This window comes from Otolemur garnettii, unplaced genomic scaffold (assembly GCF_000181295.1).
Source record: "Otolemur garnettii isolate 467f Iridium unplaced genomic scaffold, OtoGar3 scaffold00124, whole genome shotgun sequence".
NCBI lineage: Eukaryota > Metazoa > Chordata > Mammalia > Primates > Galagidae > Otolemur > Otolemur garnettii.
The window spans coordinates 1,774,641-1,782,868 of NW_003852519.1; positions in this window are offsets into that span (position 1 = coordinate 1,774,641).

Consider the following 8,228-nt stretch of genomic DNA (forward strand, 5'->3'; position numbering starts at 1 on the left):
GCCTCGGCCAAATTGCAACAACAAAAAAAACAGTCAGGAGTTGTGGAGGGCACCTGTAGTCCCAGCTACTCTGGAGGCTGAGGCAAGAGAATCACCTAAGCCCAAGAGCTGGAGGGGGTTGCTCCGGCTGTGATGGAGGTTGCTGTGAGCTGTGATGACATGGCACTCTCCCAAGGGCGACAAAGTGAGACTCTGTCTCTAAAAACAAACAAACAACCAAAAAACCCAACAATGACAACTACAACAAAAAAATAACCAGGTGTTGTGGTGGGTGCCTATAGTCCCATCTACTCTGGAGGCTGAGGCAAGAGAATCGCCTAAGCCCAAAAGCTGGAGGTTGCTGTGAGCTGTGATGCCACAGAACTCTACCAAGGGCGATAAAGTGAGACTCTGTCTCTACAAAAAAAAAAAAGAGAGAGAGAGAGAGAGACCAAAATTCCTATAGAAAAATAGGCAAAACTTAGAAGTGGAGTATTTACAAAAAGATACATGTAAGTGGCCCTAAATATATGAAATATAAATTTAGGAAAAGGTATTCAACTTCACTTATAATAAGAGTAATGCAGACTAAATCTAGAATGAATAAGATACACTTCTCATCCATCAGATTGGGAAAATTAGAAAAGGCTGACAATACAATCTGAGGCCATGGGAAACAGACATTTTCATACACTGCTGTCAGGAATCCACAAGGGTACCTCTGTGAGATTTACCGTTGGGGGGAGAATTTGGCAACATCTAAGAAAACTACATGTGTGATTCTCCTTTGAGCCAGAAATCGTAATACTAGGAATTCACCCTGAAGATACACCTGCAACAATATGAAAATGAATAAGCACTACAGTTATTAATTACATTATTTATAATTGTAAGATATCGGAAACAGCCCCGGCACCCCAGCATAGGAAATTGGTTGAATTAAATATGGTACATGCACACAGTGGAGTATTGTGCAGTTATAAACAAAACAAAACAAGGGAGATTTCTATCAACCCATATGAAATAACTTCCAGGAATTTATTTTTTTTTTTAGACAGAACCTCACTTTGTCAGCCTTGGTAGAGTGCTGTGGCATCATAGCTCACAGCAGCCTTCACCCTTGGGCTCAAGTGATCCTCTTGCCTCAGTCTCCCAAGTAGCAGGGACTACATGCACCGCCACAACAGCTGGCTATTTTTTCGAGACAGGGTCTTACTCTTGCTCAGGCTGGTCTGGAACACTTGAAGTTCAGGTGCTCCACCTGCCTGGGCCTCCCAAAGTGCTAGGATTACAGGCGTGAGCCACCCTTCCAGGAAATAAATGTTAATTGAAAAAAATTCAAAATACAGAAGAGATACTACCTTTTGCGTAAGAAAGAAGGGCAAGCGAAACACATATATAAACAATTTACTTATTGCTACCAAAAGAAAACACTGAAAAGATAAACCCGAAAACAGTGAAGTTGATTATTTATTGGAGGGAGGGAAGAGAAGCCCTTGACGCTTTTCTGAGAACTTCTCTTTTGTTTAGTGAGATTTTGGAAGAATGTTAATGTTCTACATATTCATAATAAAATTAAAACAAGATAGGAAAAGGGGGGGGAATCCCTAAAACTGAAAGCAACTGGAAACAAATGAGCCCAATTGTATTTCACAAGAATGCTGTAACTACACAGAAGGGGAAAAAGTAAAAGGAACAACTAATTGCAGGAACTCATGAACGTGGTGCTTGAGTCTGTCAGCCTTGGGTAGGTTGAGTGGGGAGAATTGCAGCCAACTCCTCAGCTCTTTCTAGTATTTATCCTTTATTCACCTCGTGGTAGATGTGTGAAGCAATTACAAAACTCTTTTAGATGTATGGTGGGGCTGGGCAAATTGAAGAAACGTGCTAATGCTGTTGAGATCAGAGTTCTCCTTATGGGAAAGGGTCATCAAAATATAGAATGGAGGGAGGCAGGAAGGAAGTCTATGGGGTGGACTGGAATTAGAGGCATCGGTGTAAGTTTGTGATTCCTTATATTTACATATGAAATATACACACATGTGTGTATGCATGTATGTAAATTTGTGTGTATCTGTACATACATATTCATAATAAAGTGCAGAAGAGCACTTTTGTATGTGTAAAAACGTGTATTTTTTCTAGCTTTTTCTCCTGAAAGGACCTAGAGGCTGGATACAGTGGCTTACACCTGCAATCTCAGCACTGTGAGCCCCTGTGGGGAGGATTGCTTAAGGCTAGAAGTTCAAGACCAGCTGAGGCAATGTGGCGAGACCCTGTCTGCACACACACACACACACAAACAAGAACAATAATAACAAAAATAGCCCCAGAAACAAAGACTACCCAGTAACAATGAGGACTTGACACTCAAATCTTGGTTTCTGATCCTAAAAGGAATCAGAACTTCTCAAGGAAATGTCCAGTTCCATAGCAGGGACAGGGAAGTTACAAGATTAACTTGAAACATCTTTTTATGCCAGAAAATAAAAACATGCTTGGGGGAAAAAATGATGGGGGAATTTCACTAGGATATTAGATCCCCCTAAAGGGATTCCTACTGGCTAAATCTGGTACACTTTGAGCAAATAAGTAAGTTAAGTACAGTATTTAATTATAAACCATTGACCAAAACAGGAATTCATGAGTCCAAACTCATAACAAATTGAAAGGCAGATAAGTAAATAAATAAATAAGAAAGGAAGGCTCTTGCTTACTATATAAAGCAAGGAGCTGACTGGTAACTGTGGACTATGTGCTGAAGTTGGAAAAAAAATCATCATTTTGTAACTATTTTAATAAAGATAAGTTCAGGTTGGGACTGATGGCTCATACCCTTAGTCCTAGCACTTCGGGAGAGAGAGATGGAAGGATTACTTGAGGCCAGGAAGTTCAAGACCAACCTGAGCAAAGGGAGACCCCCGTCTTTACTAAAAATAGGAAAAAATTAGCCAGGCATGATGGTGGGCGCTTATGTAGTCCTAGCTATTTGGGAGGCTCCAGGAAGAGGATCACTTGAGCCCAGGGGTCTGAGGTGTTATATGGCAGGCGGAGGCCCTGGCATTCTAGCCCAGGCAATAGTGGGAGACTCTGTCTCAAAAAAACAAACAAACAAACAAACAAACAAAAAAAAACGTTCAGATACAAGCATCATTGGATATAAATCTAGGGGAGCATTTTGATGATGAATAGGATAACTGGGTGGTCTTAGAAGTGTCTCCTTACAGGTTGCTTATTATTATTGCAAGGGAAAATGTACTTGTATAGTTCAGAACTCAAATAATACTTTGACCAGGTAATTAACATTGACTTGGACAGTGAGGGGCAGATGGACATTGTGTGTCTCTGAATATGAACCCCTGAGGACACAGCATTACGCATATAGTATTCAGGGAACCAGACATAACTGCTGTTCTAAAATGGTTAAGCATTCAAGGGATTGTGCCCAAGAATCCAACTACTTCTGGCTTTGGAAAGAGTCCTGAGCAGCACTTTTCTCAAAAATAGGTCATTTCCAGCTTGGCCTTGAAGACTCCAAACTATCTGCTTTCTTTATTGGGTAAAAGGTGGTATTTTCCAATTTGTATATAATACTACCTCCATAGCAAATAACAATGCATAGATTGCACTCCTGTTTATACTTCAGTCTTAAGGCCAATTACCATATTCTAGCTTTCCTTCTTGATGCCAGGACTTGCTGGTACCTTAGAAAGATGATGGGATGGATTGTAAGTAGAGTGGAGTCTCAGGGTTAACTAAGGGATGTGCTAAAACCCTTAGGTAAAGTCATTGAACCGTTGGGTGATGCTTATTTTTAAAACGGAGTTGAGATAACCTTCCCTACTTAATTTATCAGGATGTCATACAGTTAAAATGAGAAAATATGAACTCTTTTTAAGAACTTCGGATTTAGACAGATCTTGATGTAAATTCTGCTTTTTCCCCCATTTATATGCTCTATGACTTTGGGCAGATTTATTCAAAATCTCTCTAATCCTCAGTTTTCATATCTGAAGAATGGAGATAGTCACAGCTACTTCATACAGTCTTGGAATAAAATGAGATAACAAACAGAAAGCATTTCAGAGTGCCAGGCAGAGAGTAAATACTTAATTACTGTCAATGATTATTATTAATGATCATAATTTGTGTAAGAGGAATTAAAAAGGTGGAAAGGAATTGTGCAACCTATTAGTTATAATAGTACATGCTTTTGCATGTGAAATTAAAGCATGCCTCTGAATGGGTGCAGGGATGTTTAGATTTACTGATGACAGTTGGTAAGGAGAATCTGCTTGTTCCAGCAAACCCTGATGATTTTTCCCCAGTTGAGACACTGTCCATCTATATTTAGACTTCACGTACTGCCAGTTTGTGAAACATTTTATGCCCTGGGTAATTTGATATTGCATCTTCTACTTCCTCTTAACACTATAAATTCCTTGAGAATAAAGACAGTATTTTCTCTGTGGTCATAAAGCCCTGCAGGGCTTGGTGAGGACTGTGTGGGTGTTCAATATATTAAGTACTAATTAGCACCATAGGGAAGCTGAGATTGTTATTAACTTTTCCAGCCAACGTGATTTGGCGACTTGTGTTCAGTGTACACTGAGAGGGAGCAGGGAGAGGCTACTAATTTGCCGGGGATCTGGCGCCTCTTACAAAGGAATGCGCACACAGTTGTCCCCCTGGGGCTCACATCCCTGGTGGCATGAATGAATGTACATTCTGGAACACAAGGAGGATTGGTTGTGCCTTCTTTGGTTTTCTTTTGAAGCGCTGACTTTCATTAACTTGAACCCCAAAGTCTACCCACCGATACTCCCTAGCCACGGAGCTTGAGTGTCTTATTAGGTCACAATGAGCCTCAGTTTTCTCATTTTCAAAATGGGAATGATAACCTAAGAGCCCCAAAGATGGAGATTTTACATCTTTTGTGTTTACCTGGATGGAGCTGAAGCACGTTCTTCTTAGTAAAGTATCGCAAGAATGGAAAAAAGTATCCAGTGAATGGACGACACAGGTGCCCACCATCATGCCTGGCTAATTTTTTCCTATTTTTAGTAAAGATGGGGCTGTTGCTTTGCTTACTAATATGAAACCAATATATACACAACTACAAGCCCAAGCGAAAGAAAAACACAAGTATAGTTGAGGGAGGTGGAGGGGAGAGGAGGCAGAGAGGAGGGGGAAGGAGGGAGGGTGATTGGAGGGATCTCACTTACCGTGCGCAATGTGGAGGTGTTCAGCACAGCCCCTGGGTGAAGGGCTCAGCTGCAACTTGAACTCTACCTTAGAAATGAACATTTATATTCTCATATAAATATGAAATTTAAAAAAATAAAATAAAATGAGAGTGATAACATCAGTTCTGTGTACTTCTGGGGTTATCATGGACTTGGCGATGAGATAGTTTACGTAAAGCCTGATTCAAGCAGAAGGTACTATTACAATGTCACTCAGCTAAGGTCTGAGGCTTTAAGGGCGGCTTCTTGCCTCAGAGATGACAACCAGCTGTTTTCAATGCATCACATACTCCCAGCTCACAGGAATGGGGGCTGTACAGAGGACTTGAGGGCTGAGCCCCTTAGTGGCCCTGGTTCCCCACAGCAAAGGCTGTGTCTCAGTTGCTCCCAAGCAGCACAGACACACACCTGGCTGTCCCCCAGGAGCAAAAGCAGGTGGGTGTGGATATGCTCTGCCCACAGGCCAACACTCTATGTCTGCATGGACTAGCCAGTGCTTTGCCCAGACTCCCCCAGGACCACCCACAGGCTGTGTGGAGTGCTGCTGAGGACCCCAGAACAGAACTTCCCTGTGCAACAGTAATCAGCACCCAGCTGTCCTGGCTTCCTTGTTATTTTTGGGTCTTCTTCAAATATTCCTACACTGAACCCCCTCCCCCATCCATTCCACATTTCTCCTTTGATATCTCTGCTTTGACTTACATCATGGGATGACCCACTTGTACGCTGTGGCCATGGTGCTTCAAGCCAGTGCTTCTGCCCAGTGACAAAGTCAGCTGCTGACGGTCCTTTAGGGGAAGGGACACCAACAGCTCTTACCATGACACCCTTCACTTCTTTTCTCAAGGAGATTTCTGAGAGAGAGGCCCTGCTTTTGCCCCTCCCATTGGTAATCTTAAACCATGGGGGACAGAGGTAGCTGATGTCCTGGAGGGGTTCCGGGGCTTCACTACTTATACTTGTCATGTCTTGTGTTCCTATTTACAAACACTCCAAGCGGCTCACACACATATTCCCTTAATACTTTACCTGGTGGAAGGTGTTTCCAGAATAAACTCCTTTACAACTAAACCAGGGAATCGCTGAACTCCAGAGTTAGAAGGAACCTTGGAAACATCTCTTCTAATGGCTTCATGTGAACCCGTGTGAACTTTGCTGAGATGATTTGAAGTCCCACGGCTGATCAGGGGACGAAGGTACTCCCAGCCCTGTTCTCTCACACTGCACTTCACCAAGGTCCCCTTTGCAGGAACCAAAGAACCACAAACTAGAAGGAAACTTGAAAGAGCTTTGCTCTGCTCCTGTGACGGAGGCAGCATTAACCCAGAGTGTGCAGGGTATTCACTTCACCTTCGATGACTTTCTTTTACTGAGGTCTTTTATATGTGTCTCTTTCTTTTCCTCCCTCCTATAAACTATAATTAAAAATTGCTGTTTTAGGCTTGGCGCCTGTAGCTCAGCAGCTAGGGTGCTAACCACATATATGGGGCTGGTGGGTTCGAACCTGGCCAGGGTCTGCCAAACAACAATGGCAACTATAACAAAAAATAGCCAGGCACTGTGGTGGGTGCCTATAGTCCCAGCTACTTGTGAGGCTGAGGCAAGAGAATCAGTTAAGTCCAAGAGTCGGAGGTTGCTGTGAGCTGTGATGCTACAGCACTCTGCTGAGGGCGACATAGTAAGACTCTATTTCCAAAAAAAAAAAAATTGCTGTTTTAGCCACTTGGCATGTTGTGATGCATGCATGCAAAAGACTAAAAAATAAAACAAAGACCCCCTCCTCCCCACCCCCAAACAAACCCCAGACAGAACAGTGCTGCAATCTGAAAAAACGACCATCTTTCAGATGCGGCTTCCGACCTGGCCCACAGGGACGCCCGCCTGGGCACTCCTGAGCTCCTCCTGCCCTTGCTACCAGTTTGTTTTGAACTTAGATGCCTTGCCCAAGTTCCCTGGTCCCCAAAGAACACCCTGTTCAGAAAGCGCAGTCCCTTCTCCACCCTGCCTGCCATGGGACTCCAAGCCAAACAGCGCTTTCCTGCCTTTTGCATTCCGCACAGCCTTCCCGGGCTTGTTTCCGCTGCTGGCGGGGAGCTCCTGGGGAGAGGAAAATGGAGCAAACCTTTGAGGGACTATGTTCAGCTACCACAATGGCAGCGGAAAAATAGGTACAAAGAACAAACCATGTAGTCCCCAATTCTTCACAGGATTACTATCTCAAAAAAAATAAAATCTCGTATATGCAAATTAAAAAATTACAAGCTGGGTAATATTTTGAAGCCTATGCAAGTTATCCAGGGGCTGAGGGGCCGTATACCCTCTCTGGGGCGACCAGTTATTTAGACCCAAAGCAGGACTCTTTTGAGAGTGAAGGGGGTCTTATGCAAGAGGATGCCAGTGGGCTGCCGGCTGGTACTTACATATCTTTATTGACACGGGGCGGTCTGTGGCTGGTCAGCTCTGAGCATTCACTGTATTTAGCTGTGGCTGCTTTTTCTTTCTTCTTCATCTTTTTTTTTTAATTTTGGAGATAGAGAGGGAAAGAGGGGAGGAGCGCAGAGAGGGAATGGAGGGGAGAGAGAGAAAGAGGAGAGAGAAATAAAGATTCTTTGCTTTTGTGTGACTTTTGCCCCTTGGGACCCCCGGGTGGGGAGGGCTTTATCCCTTTCCCCAAGAGAACAGACGAAATGTGTGAGGACACTTCGCCCATCTCCTGAGTCTTTTCTTCTCCAGTCCTTTAGAGTGTGTGTAGGTCTGTCAGCAGTGCCCTATTTGGAGGAGTTTCCTGGCCTTTCCCTGGCCTGGCTGCTCTTCTGCCGAGCCCACGTGGTCCGCCTAAGCTCCATCAGCGTCTTGCCCAGGCTAGAGCAGCCTCCCTGGAGACATGGAGCCTCCAGCTCTCATGTCTCTCCTCCTAACCTGACAGCCCCTTCCTAGGCCCCCGGAGCAGGTGCTGGGCAGTCTTACCCTCTTCAGCTTCTGGTCACATACTTTCTCAGGTAC